The sequence below is a fragment of the Podarcis pityusensis genome (assembly GCF_964106645.2).
Source record: "Podarcis pityusensis genome assembly, chromosome: 6".
In the NCBI taxonomy this organism is placed as follows: domain Eukaryota; kingdom Metazoa; phylum Chordata; class Lepidosauria; order Squamata; family Lacertidae; genus Podarcis; species Podarcis pityusensis.
Window position 1 is genome coordinate 97,320,954 of NC_138030.1, and position 13,748 is coordinate 97,334,701.

The window sequence follows — 13,748 nt, forward strand, 5'->3', positions numbered from 1 at the left end:
AAAGCAGTAGCCACGTGTACAAACAAAGTAGAAGGCTGCAAGGAGGAGCGCTTTTACACAGCAAAAAACCCCCAACCTCGAGCTCTGAGCCACAAGCGCAGTGAAAACCAGGAGGTAAAATAGGAAGGCTGCTGGGGACTGGAGGGCAGGGGATGAGGGAGAGGGGAAAATGAGACAAACCCCCCAGCGTCTCAGCTGATCCGCTGGCTCCTTGAGCGTGCACACTAAACAAACATACAGCTCCTGTCCCTCTCAGTCTCACTCTGATATACCAGTAGTTTAGTACGACATTTGATTCGGAATATTTTTTCCCTGTTTTCCTCCTCTGAAAACTAGGTACGCCTTATGGAGCGAAAAATACGGTATTTTCAGCAGGCTTCAGGATGCTGGAATATTTTAAAGCTTCCCCTCCCCCAAGTTGGTTTTGAATGTTGGAGTGGTTTCTTAACCTGGAACATATTCACAGGATAAATCAATGAACCAATGAGAAAATACAGAAGAAAATAAATGATGCTCTCTCTTACTCACAAAGGATGTCCCTAAACTCTTCTTGAATCAGAGACCTGCCTCTGGCCTCACAGTTTCTCATGAACGCAGGTCATCTCTCGCCTTACAAATCAGGGTTGGTGGCATCCATCCCCTGATCACTGGAGCACACATAGATGTCTCTGACTTTTACTGGTGCCGGCTTCCTGTCCTTCATAACCATCACGTCCTCCGCCTCCCCCTCCTTCTTGTAGACCAGGGGATGGATTTGGGGGGCATGACAGCAGGAGGCCAGCAGCCTGTGCAGCCTCAGAAACCTAAGAAAGAACAAGGAGGAGATCAGAAAAGGGATTATAGTCACTTTCTTGATACTCTGGCAGCTGAATTTGCCACCAGGAATCTCTAATGGAGAGGGCAGCAAGGAGTTGGATCCATTGAGGAGGACATCTTATCAGAAGACCCTACAAAACTGGGTGATACCCCTCTTGTGATGATGCAAACCATTTCCCTTGAAGCATCTAAACTGCTAAATCTTGGCAGATAGCGATAGAAATTCTACCTTCACTTCAGAAGAAGAAATTGTCCTTAATGCTGCTGCAAACATATTTTATTCTTCCACAACTCCCTCCTTTCACCTTTACTAGCAATCCTCAAATAGTTGCTCTTACCAAAGTTCTCTGCCAAGTTATCCAGCAGGGGAAAGAGTCACAATGGAGGACAGGTCACATTTACTTTGGCAGCCTTCCTCTGTCAGGGCCATTGTTCCTCTTAATATACATGTTCATAACTTTAAACGGTTTGAGCAATTTTGTTTTTATTTATTTTTAAAAGTTCTAGGCCACCCCTCATTCAGTACATTATTCAGTTATAAAAATATAATTTGAGAGAGGCCAGCTGCAGCTAGTGCCCCCCCCCCGACTCTCAGTCCTAGGCTTTCACTTCAGACGCAATGAGGAAGGTGGTGGTGGTACCATTTTCATCAGGCTTCAGGGAGATTTTGAGGACTGGTTATCTTCTTGTCCTGGCTTTGAAGGCTGGTTTGGTTTCTTAACTGGGAATTTAATCACAGGACCAGGTGACCCGATTAGGAGAAAAGAAAAGAGAAATGGTTCTCTCTTTTCAAAAGGGGAGCTGCTGAAGTCTTCTTGAATCAGAAACAAGCCTTCTTCCTGCCCAGTAAGCCAGGAGCTCTCTGGCCTCACAACAATTCCCCATCAGCACGGATCCGGTGTCATACATCCCCTGCTGTCTGTGCCAAACATGCACATACTTTTCTCCAAGAATACTCAAGGGGGCCACCCCCCCATCTTGTCCTGACAACTGCACTGCACATGACTGCACTGCTCATGAGGTTCCTTGAATCAGAGACCTGCCTCCTTCCTACCCAATGAGCTAGGTTCTTTTGAGTGCCAGAACAATTCTCCCCTGTTGAAAGAGAGCCGGTCTCATCCATCTCTTGCTTCCTGGGCCAAACATATATGCAGTGGAATTTCACTACCTTCTCCACCTCGTCGCTTAGCCCACCTTCTCTTCCTTGCAGACCAGGGGATGGATTTTAGGAGTTCCGCAGCAGGAAACAAGCCGCTCATGTAGCCTTTTCACGCTAGGGCAGAATAAGGAGACTAAGTAACTGGGTTGCAGTGCTTTTATGCTCTGTAGAGCTGCCGTGAATTTGGGGGTGCTGACAACTGAATTAGCTGCCATGGCTATCTCATGAAGATGGACCCACTGAGGAGGACAGCTTGTCAAATGATCCTCCAAAACTTAGAGGTTCCCTTCTTATGATTAAGCCCACAAGCGAAAAGTGAAGAGCAAACTTGAAATATATATGTTCAGGAGAGGGGCGCACTCAGTGGCATAGCAAGGTCAGGTGGTACCCGGTGCAGGAAAAAATCTTGTCTCTCCCCCCACCCCCATTGAAATTATTAAAAGGAAAAATAAGACCATGAGTTCCCTGAAGTAAGAGTGGTATAAATCATAGTAACAGCAGTACAGAGAACTGAGGTATGGATTGCAGTGGAAGGGAGTCCTTCCTCTTGACCAGCTGCCCACACTAAGCCTCCCACAAAGCCAACTCTAGCGTTTCAGTATGCCACTGTGGATGTGTGTGTGTGTACGCATGTGTGTAGAGCATGGCAACATTTGGTGCCCACATGGAATGCAAGGCAGCCATATTAGTAGAAGAGTCTAAAAGCAGGACGTTTATTTATATGCATTTATAGTCTGCTCTTCACCACAAAGTCTTCAGGCAGGTGACACACAGTTTTAAACAACAAGCAACTCACAGTGTGTAGCAACACCAAACTGTGTCAAACAGCAGGCAAAACCAACAGACAACCCTGCAGAGGGAGTGGTGCATTGGACTCACCTTCCACCCCAAGGCATGTGCAAAAAGATGCGCCTTGGCTAACCCACAAAATGCACACAATGATGGGGTCAGACACAAGGAGGGGGGGCATCCCACAGCCTGGTAGCCTCTCTGCTTAAATGGGGGGTCCCCAAGTGGTTAAAGCAAGAAAAGAATAAGGTGTGGTACATTTGTATCCCAAGACACCTCAATTCCTGGAAACATCTGAAAAAGGAGCTTATAAATCTCTCCCTCAAAGCAAGAAACGAGGTGTGCCTTTAAATACTTAAGCCCAGGGCTATTTTTCTTGATGGCAATGGCACCCACCTGAGAGGTGTCAGATGGTGAGTTCTGGCTGGAAACAAACCCTGCTTAAGCCGCTCCACTTTCAAAATCAGGGGCCCCCATAACAAATGCAGAAATGTGGTGGTTTTTTTCAAGGAACATTTACCTGCTTATCAAAAATTCCAGTTAAAATCTTTCCCCTGCAGTCAGTGTCACTGGGCACCTCAAAATCACCACCTAGAGTATTTCCCAGGACCTTTCTTAAGAGATTTTTAAAGTCAGTAGCTTGCCTTGGTTTAAAGTTTTAAAGGGGCATGGGGGGTGTAAGCAGAAAGACACCACCCAGTTGCCTCATCAAAGTGTAAGCTTCTCCCCCACCTCAAGGTACTTGCCCTGGCCCAGTGGCGTGTGGTCAGTGGACTAGGGGGACTAGACTGACCCCCTAAATGTTCTCCTGGCGCCTCCTTCCCAAAGGCCAGGAAGCTTCTGCACGACTTAGGCACTCACCTGGGAGAGGGAAAGGATCAGTGATGGTGGAGAGAAAGGACTTTTGGGAGTCCTCTTTCTTGCAGACTAGGGGATGGGTTTTGGGCACTCGGCAGCAGAAGGCCAGCAGCTTGCATAACCTTTTCAACCTAGGGCAGAATAAGGAGAAGGAACATCTCCACCCCCATCTTACTTATTGTTTCATTTGCTTTTCATTTGTTATTACATTGACACCCCATTTTTCCTGTAAGGCTCTCAAGAGTGGTTTACGTTATTCTCCCTTCCTCATCCCATCCTCACAACAGCTCTGTGAGGTAGGCTAAGCCGTGAGGCAGGGAGCACCCCAGGTCACCCCTTAAGCTCCGTGGGTGAGGGGGGATTTGAACCTGTGTCTCCCACTCCTGGGCCAGCAGTCAAACTCACGTTGCAAACACCTTGGGGCCCATGAGCACATCTGCAAACCTGAGAAATTGAGGTGGGTCCTTCATAATGGAAAAGCACAGAAGAAAAGAGAAATTCTCTCTCTTCCTCAGAAGGGCTGTCCCTGAACACTTCTTGAATCAGGGAGCTGCCTCCTTCCTCCCCCGAGAGCCAGGTTCTCTCTGGCCTCGCAGTTCCTCATGAAAACAGGTCATCTCTCACCTTGCGAATCACAGCGGGTGGCATCCATCCCTTGGTCGATGGGTCAAACACAGATGACTCTGTGGGAGTTGATAGGAAAACTTTTGATTTTAGCAAGAATGTATGGTGAAAGGGATTTTCTAAGATTGAATTAAGTTTTATTTGTATATCTACACAAGATCAATTACATAAGATCGTTTTTGTTTGCATAAGATTATTGAGATTTGTTGATAATAAAGAACAAAGTATTTTTTTAAAAAAAGAACATAGATGACTCTTAATTTCACTAGTGTTACCTTCTCATCCTTCATAACCATCACTTCCTTTGCCTCTTTCGCCTTCTTGTAGACCAGGGGATGGATTTTGGGTGTGTGACAGCAGGAGGCCATCAGAACCATAGGGTTGATTATTTTTAGAAGAATTCCTGGTGGTAAAATAAGCCCCTTTGAGGCTTATCCTCAATGCACACACTAGAGGGCGCTTTTACATAAGAGCTGACTATCGTAGTACTTCTAATAGCAGGAAAAATAATAATAAACAAACCATCCAGTCTTGCTATATTGCAGTTTTGGTTAAACAGAGGCTGACATAAATGGCTCAGTGAAGCCAAAGAAAGATACAGGGTTAAGATTATTCACCTTAGAAACACTGGGCATGTGTCAATTCATACTTTTTCTTTTTGTGTTTTTCTTTTTTGCATTTTTCTGCAATTAATACTTCCTCCCCACAATTATTTAATACCTTGTCTTCTTCTGTAATTTTGTTAGAAAACTGCAGCACACCCTTCTCTCTGATAGTGCAGAGATCTCAATTATCCTATTTACTTACAGACTGGAGACAGTGAGGAGTATCCATAAAAGTTCCCCAAACCCTCCAGAGCAGATTTGGGGAGGACACAGGAGGCACGCGGCCGGGGGGGGGGGAGTTCTGTTTCGCAAATGGAAGCCCTCACCATAGCGGAGGCACATCATGGGATAAGTGGCGCCAAATTTCACCCAACATTGCAGGGGGCATCATGCCCCCACCTGGCCAGGCCGACTTGCCCCCCCCCCCAGCTGCCTTTCCTTTGTGAAAGGGATGTGCAGGGCAAAGATGCACCTTGAAGCAATCTTGAGAACAGTTAAAGAGATCTTTCAGTACTTCAGACCCTTATCTCCCCCCCCCCCCAAATGGTTTTCAGTAGTATGCCCATCCTCTGTTCTCTGCTCCTTTTCTGAGAATAAGAAGAATCAGAATAAGTTCTGCCATCTGACTAACCTTTATTAATGCCCGGCAAAGAAAGCCCATTCCCTCATATGTTTTATTTGTGGTCAAGGGCCATTAACTCTTTCATTTGTATAGTTGTAAATTCTTAGAATGTATTTTGTATAGGCAGCCACTTAGTTATATCTGTACTTGTTATTTGTATTTGATTCCTTTGCTGTAGCTTGCAGCTGACACAAATGTGTATGACTAAATAGTTCACTAACAGGTTCTTTAATGTATGTTTTGTTTAGTGTTATACATTTTATATTTTCTGGAAAGTTCTCAATAAAAAATATTTACAAAAACCATTGTGTTTTATCACATGCAACGGTCCTGAACTTTTGTTCACAACAGTTCAGAATGTGCAACTTTTGAGAATGTTTTGCCCAATACATTTCTTGAAATTATTTTGTAGGGTTTATTTCTATGGAGCATGGCTTCATTGAAGCTGGCATAAATTCAACATAAAGTATACCCCTTATGAGCTATCTATGACCCTGATGCAAGCTCCTATCTAAGACGTGACCTTAGCATCCCGACTCTGATAGTTGCAGAAAAGATCCGCATGCTAATCTGTGTGTTTCCCAGCAAAATTTAATTATCACTCTCCAATAAGCAGGAACCAGACTTGGCATGGATAATTAACTTCCTTTAAAGGATAATGATAATGATGTGGACTTAACAAAACTAAGTTTATGTCCTCTTTACTTCAAACCTATCTGGCCAAACACAAAATGGTAAACTTGGAGGAATAAACAACAGTTCAGAGGACTTATTCACTCACTCAGGAGGGTCCCTCTCACCTCCGTAGAGTTTTAGTTGGCTTCAAACGATACTTAAACCCTAGATTTTCAATAGAGGTGAAACAGGTGGAGAAAAGGGACCCAAAACAGATCAAAGGTAGAGCCAGCCCAAGACATCCAATGTAGGCCAGCAAATTGTGCCCTCACCTCCCTCTGCTGCCCACACTTCTTCCTGTCCCCAACACACCACTGCAATTTCTCCAATTAGGCTGACACTCACTATTCCTCCTCTTCCATTCACCACACTATACCTCAAAATAAGGTACCCTACAAAACTACCATTGTAGAGCAACTGAGCAAGATTCCACCATACCAGTGCTGTCATGGCAAAAACTTAAAATTGGTTCACTTTTTGCCTTGCAAGGCAAAGCAGCAGCACTCCTAGGCAGCAGCTGCTGGTGGCTGATGTAGATGATTGTGGGCAATGGAATGTACCCCCATGAAGCTCTCAGGAGTCCAACCTTGTTCCAAGAAGAGCTTTATTCCTGTTGCAGTCTTGGATGGTACATAATGCAGTCCTCTTACAATACCAGGATCCAGGAATCACGAGCACACCAGTTCACGCAAGTGGAATCACATACAGAGGGGAAGCCTGGGAGGAAGGTCAGTTATACCTCTAAGAACTATGGACATATTAGTCAACTCCCCACCACTTGAGATGCTGACTCATACTTCAGGAGTCAGCATACCTACCTAAGAGTGTCAACTGCTTGATAATTAGAACACTTTGTATGAATACCAACAGCTGCCAGCCTCTCTCTTGGCACTTTGACCAACCTGGATCTCATGTATATTAATGTTTGTCCTTATAATCCAAGAGAAAGGCATCCAGCCACCTATGGCTGCACGATACCCAGCAGGCAGACGGAATGAAATCTGGGTCTGGGAGTCGCAGAAGGTAGTGGAGTGCACACAATCCCCTGCCCATCCCATTCACCACCTAAAGCAAAACTCACCTGGCCTGTCAGGGCCAGCCCTGATCCAAGTGGAGAGTCGGAGCACTTCCAGAGAAGTAAACACTTCTGATGCTTTTAGGAAAGCAACTACGTTGGAAAGTGGAATGCTGAATTGATGTGGCTAGGGGTGTACTGTTTGGAACTCGGGGTCAGCCAAATAAAATGACAAGCAGTAGGGCAGATGAAAGGGAGTTAGAAAATTGTATTGAGGATGGGTCTATGTATCAACAGTGTGCCCAAGAATAACAAAATTGATGCTCCATAGTCCAAAATAATATGAATTCCAGTTGCTTGATGCAAGGGGAAGCTGTTTGTGCCCTGCCTGTGGGCTCCTAGAAGAATTTGACTAGCCTTTGTGTCAGGATCCCATCTAGCCTGAACCCAGGAGACTTGTCTTTGGAGAAAGATGCTTGGACTGCCAGGGAGAACTGTGCTCCAGGTGAAGGCCTAAAGGAACCCACAGTGGTCCAAAGGGAACCTGAAGAGCCCCATCTCAGTGATGGCTCACCTGGGCCCCCAAGAACCTCCCCCAATCCCATTCTGAGCCCTTGCCTTGTTCTCCAGGGCAGATTAAAGTGCATTGTTATGCACTTGAACCCATCTTGCATGTTTTTTGAGGCTTGCACTGCAATGCTACACTCGCCGACTTAGAAGCAAGTTGCATTGAGATGAATGGAGCTTACACCCCAGCAAATGTGTACAGGGCTAATACTGCAATCAGTTAGGCATATCTCGTTTTCTTTTTCATTAGCTTTTGGACAATCTGTGGCTTATGTATATTAATTTTAGAAAATATATGTGTGTGTATAGTAAAAAATAGGAAGATGCTGCAACATGCCAATTTGGGCAGACGTGAAGGGAAATCTTCTAAAAATAATTCACAGCATGGTCCCTAAAGGCTCGAGCACCATCTGGAGACATTTGGAAAAGAAGCAGCATGGTGATGTAGGAGGTACCGAATCAGAATCAACATCAAAGAAAATTACATTTCTCATACTGCAGGGATGAAATTTTAAAGAGCCTCATATAGATTTTGAGCTCTTTTTTAAAAAAGTAATTAACCCAAGTGGCCTAATTGCATTGCTGAGGTACAGTCAAGATTTTGAGTTCATGCTGCATGTGAAATGAGAGTGAAGATACAATGGGCATTATCTAGGCAAGTGAACTGCTCTTAATCCCATAGATTTATTCAGGAGAGTTGAGCACATACTTAATCCTGAGCCCACTAAATAAGAAAGTACCAAGGAATTTGATGGAACTTACTTCTGTGGCTGCCTGAGAAAACATTAATAAGATCCAAATAAGATGAGATAGAGCCATAACTCAGCATCTTAAAAAGCAGAGACATCACCTTGCCAACAAAGGTCCGTATAGTTAAAGGTATGGTTTTCCCAGTAGTGATGTATGGAAGTGAGAGCTGGACCATTGTTACTGGAAAATCCGAGGGCTCCCTTGGACAAACAAGACACCAACCAGAGCAATCTAGAAGCAAATCAGCAGCCTGTAGGCTTGGTCTTTATTGAAGAAAGACTGTCGCGACAGGACTCCCACCGCCCACAAGGTGAAGCAAGATGGAAGCCCCGAACAAAAGAAGACCCCAACTTTTATTAGCTCCTAATCCCCCAAGTTACACCCCTAGAAATACATCATATTTACATCATGACTACATTAAGAACAGGAGGAGTTAGGGGAGGGGTTGCACAGGTAATCTGAGTATCCTGACACCTGGCGGGAGCCCCCCTCCATTCCTCCCCATGAGTCATTTTCGGAAAACAAAGGGAAAGGCGCAGTTGCCTGCCCCCTGAGGGGAATCCGGTCACGGTCCCTTTGTCATAGTCCGGGTTGAATACACTAGTGCATGCAGTTCATTGTGTCTTTGATAGTCTTTCGTCTGAGCCCATCAAGATGACTATCAAGGTTGCTATGTCAACTGGGAAGGGCTGCAGAGTACGTGCCTGTTTGGTCAAGGGATTATGGCTGACTGGTATCAAGCCACCCCCCTTTGATAGTCCTTGTAATGTGAAGCAGAATAAAAGTGGTCCGGTGAAAATCCGATATATGGCTGATTTATGGTGAATTTATGAAGAATACTGTCGTTGAAGTCCAAAGCACTTTCACCTTTCAGGAAGCAGTTTGCAACATTTTGATTAAATCAGTCACGGTCAATTGAACTCGGAAACTTTGTATTTGAGGACTGTCAAAGACAGAGAAGCTAACGCCTGCTGCCTGCAGTACCTGCGTGGTCGCCACAAGAGGCGCTATTCGGTAACGCTGATTGGCTGAAGCGGCAGCCGATTGACCCGGAGTTCAGGCGGCCGGTCTACCCATAATAAAGATAGGGCGAGGTAGAGCGTTGCAGGAAAATACATGAAAATAAAAGAGTTCTACGCGGCGCTAGCGCTTCCTTATTTACGGAAGGCTTTCGTTGGAGGGGTGATGCCCCTCTAGAAGGGGCATCTCCCGGCTCAGGAGGTGGGAGGTGTGTGTGTGGTGCTTGTGCATTACGATGAAAATGAAGGGGGGGGGTCTCCTGCTACACCATCAAGAAGGCTGATCGCAGAAGAATTGATGCTTTTGAATTATGGTGCTGGAGGAGACTCTTGAGAGTCCCGTGGACTGCAAGAAGATCAAACTATCCATTCTGAAGGAAATCAGCCCTGAGTGCTCCCTGGAAGGACAGATCCTGAAGCTGAGACTCCAATACTTTGGCCACCTCATGAGAAGAGAAAACTCCCTGGAAAAGACCCTGATGCTGGGAAGGATGGAGGGCACAAGGAGAACGGGAAGACAGAGGACGAGATGGAGGGACAGTGGTCTTGAGGCTACCAGCATGAGTTTGACTAAACTGCGGGAGGCAGTGGAAGACAGGAGTGCCTGGCGTGCTCTGGTCCAGGGGATCACGAAGAGGCGGACATGACTAAACGACTAAACAACAACAAAGGGCCATAACTCAGTGGTAAGGCATCTGCTTTGCGTGCAGAAGGCCCCAAATTCAATTCCTGGAGGAGGCTCCTGCCTGAAATCCTGCAGAGCTCCTGCCAGTTCTGAGCTAGATGGACCAATGGTGTGACTTGATTTAAAGTAGCTCCCTATGTTCCTATGCACACCTCTTCCACTGAAAGTCTATGGGGCTAAACACCAACGAGCCAGATTTCTGCATATGTATCTCTGGCTGGGTGACAAACTGTGTGTGCAGTCAATGGGTGTTGTGCATGTGCCGGGCACCATGCCCCCACAGGCAGCGCGTCACGCCCCCAGAACGCGCACCACGCCCCTGTGATGCGCATCACGCCCCCTGGGGCGTGCATCACGCCTTCAGGGGCCACCAGCCACGCCCCCTCCTGCTCTCCGCCCCCAGTAGCAGAACATGCAGCTTCGCCACTGTGCATGTGGCCTTTTGCAAAAAGCATTTACCATTCCCAGTTCAGATGGGTTATCATGGCCCCATTGTTTCCAACAACACCCATCTTGCATGGTTTGGCTGCCCCAGATAGAGGAGAAGTGTATTTGTCTATTTTGCATCAGCAAAAATCAGTCAATCAGTAAATTAAAAAAGAAAAGCAGTCAGAGTTTCCTGCCTAAAGTTTAACATTGTATTTACTATACCACACTGGACACTGACTCACTGTGCATCCTTGAGCAAGTTGTTTAGACCTCCAGCCTCAATTCATCCCCTGCAAAATGGAAACAATAGAGGTATTTTGGGACTACAAAAGAAAGAGAAATTATCCACTGTAAATATAGTGAATCCCTTGGCCCCGACTCTGATATCTTTCCCCGCCAAAGGGCATATACGTTTTTATTTTCTTGTAGTTGATCTGTTTTATTTGGATGCTGGATTTATAGAGTTGCTGTTTTTAACTCATTTAAATAAATCTTAGGCCAGTAGTTCTGGATGATGGGAGCTGCAATCCAACCACATCTGACGGGTCCTACATTGGCAACCCCAGAACTAAAGGGTTTGCTGCATTGAAATAAGTGGGACTCCCTTCCCAGTAAACAACCACAGGAACGTGCCATAAAGTTTGCAACTCTAATTATGTAAATATTCCTTTGAATCTCAAGTTTGGCATCAGAACTCGGAGGCAGTCTCCACACAGGTGGGCAGGTTCAGAAAATTGTTATCTGACAACATGCCCCCCCCCATACATATTTATTTCCTCTTCTCGGAGTGCTGCATGTACAATAACATAATATAACATTGGCAAGGTCTGATAGACGAGAAGATTAAAGGAGCTAAGACTTCTCAGTGGAGCTATAAAAAGCTTAGTGATACATTGGAATTGCAGATTTCTTGGAACATGATGCTAATACAGATCTAAAGATAAAGTCCAAAACCTGTGAAGATAATACCAAAAGAAGTAGATTCAAAGCTCAGTATCAGGATTATAATAATGTGTCGTTGTGTTTTTTAAAGAAAATTGCAATATGTTATACGGGCACAATTACCTCTTTCATTAGGATGGGAAGAGATGCCCTGTGTCTTGCACCCAATAAATTTTGGGAATTCAGTACCATAAGATGTGGTGCTGACACCAAGCACCCCTAAAGTGCCCCCGATGCTGAGGTGTCTGCTGTCCAGCGGGACTGGTGGCGTGAAAGGAAGGGAGACCAGGTTGGGCAGACGGTGGCGCCAACATTTTAAAGCAATATCATACCAGTTTAAACAATCCTGGCTTCCCCCACAGGATCCTGGGAACTGTAGTTTGCTAAGGAAGTTGAGAGTTATTTGGAGACACTTATTGCCCTCACAAAGTTCCAGTTCCAGAATGGATTAACATTCAATTCCTCTTTCCAATAAACTCTAGTCATTGTACTTCCTGGAACATAACCTCTGCATAAATTGTGGGCTTATTGTATTAGAGCAGCCTTTCTCCACGTTAGGTCCCCACATGTTGTTGGACTACAACTCCCATCATCCCTGACCACTGGTGCTGCTAGCTAGGGCCAGGCTAGTCCAATGCACAGAAACAGGGCTGGACCCTCAAGGAAAGAGATTCTGACTCAACATCAGGGAAAACTTTCTGATGGTAAAAGCTTCTTTGACAGTGGAACACAATCCCTCCAGAGGTTGTGGACTCTCTTTACTTGGAGGTTTCGAAGCAGAGTTGGGTGGTCATCTCATCTGGCATGGATGCTTTAGCAGAGATTCCTGCATGGGGGGGGGGGGGTCCTAGACTATATGACCCTTGGGGTCTCTTCCAACTCTACAGTTCTATGGTTCTATGAATTGGAAAGGATTGTGGGTTTGGCTTTCTGTTTCTTGCTTAATTTATTAGTCATTTGCCATGAAACACCCCCATGCAATTAACAATAAAAAGTTAAACAATTTCAAATCCATTACACTAAAGATGGGATAAGAGTCTCCACTTCATTTTTTTTTTTTTAATGATATTTATTAAGATTTTCAAAAATACAGAAAGTAAAGATTAAAGTACATTCAAAGCCTTATTTTCATACATCCACTTTCCGGGACTCCCCCCTTCCCCCACCCCTACCATATTCCCCTTTCATATTGTTGGCTCCACAAGCTCTCAGTTCTAATTAAAACTTAATTTGTTTAGACCATTATTCGAATTTAAAATTTATACACTCCTCATCAATACCCTTAATAAAAGACAAAAGTTCTCTCCCCAGGGCCCACCCCATTTTCATTCCACAATTTCCCTTTTTTTAAAGATAAGGACACGCCACACAATAGAAATATAAGAAATAAGAAATAAAAAGTATAGTAGGTGAAAAAGAGCCAGTTCAGAAAAAAAAGTTGACAAGCCTTTGGATTTTAGTTCTCCCCCCCCTGTCCCCGGTTTAATTTCCCCCTGACCACCAAACCATGTTATCTGCCTGGAATTCTTAAAATCCATAAATCACCTATTTCCCCCAACTCCTTGCTGGCTTTTTCTTTTTATAGTTATTTTTTAAAACATTTAACTTCAAATCTTTAATAAAACTCCCCCCATTGTTCTTTCCAAGTTGTAGTCCAATTTCCTCTTGTTCCGCTGCTGAAACGTTCTAATTCAGAAGTTTAGTAACTCTGCAGGGATTATTGTTATTCAGGAACAAAAACTTGCGTTCAGTCCCTTCCTTTCTTCAATAGAAAATTCTATTGTCTCCTTTAGCTGAACACCCTGTAGACAAAATATTATTTCCGTTTTGCAGCTTTCCCAGAAGATAACCAGTCCTGTAAAATTCCAATGGTATTTTTCCACTTACGACCATCTTTGTAATGTCCCAAAACTCCTCTAGGGGGATTGTTGTAACTTTGTTTTCTCTAGTCCAAAAGTCCGATTGTTATCCATGTTTTCGCCATTTTGTATCCAAGTTTTAACGGGTTATAGCAAATTGTAACAAATTTAACCAGCAAAGTTCTCATAATAAAATCCTCTCTGCTTTCCGACTTTGACAGCTACTTTGACAGCTGTCAAAATCTCCGACTCTTTTCACCAGGCTCTCTCTTCAATCACCCCGGTTCCCAGGGGGGGGGGTCACGTTTCCCTTCTCCCTCAATTCTTCCTCCAG

The 13,748-nt window shown here is 44.7% G+C and overlaps 1 protein-coding gene and 1 long non-coding RNA gene across 5 annotated transcripts in view; one reads left to right on the plus strand and one right to left on the minus strand.

The window, feature by feature from the left end:
• The window catches only part of TSEN15 (tRNA splicing endonuclease subunit 15), a 24,163-nt gene extending 22,883 nt beyond the window's left edge, over nucleotides 1-1,280 (plus strand). For all 4 annotated transcript variants that reach the window (XM_081012358.1, XM_081012360.1, XM_081012359.1 and 1 more), the window contains one exon: nucleotides 337-1,280. The gene's annotated coding sequence lies outside the window, so the exon portion shown is untranslated. The remainder of the gene's footprint in view (nucleotides 1-336) is intronic.
• LOC308480649 overlaps nucleotides 1-13,748 on the minus strand; it is a 42,873-nt gene that overhangs the window by 4,531 nt on the left and 24,594 nt on the right. The window contains exons 2-3 of the long non-coding RNA XR_013988187.1: nucleotides 10,856-10,903; nucleotides 529-6,865 (exon numbers count right to left, since the gene is read on the minus strand). This is a non-coding gene — a long non-coding RNA (uncharacterized lncRNA). The remainder of the gene's footprint in view (nucleotides 1-528; nucleotides 6,866-10,855; nucleotides 10,904-13,748) is intronic.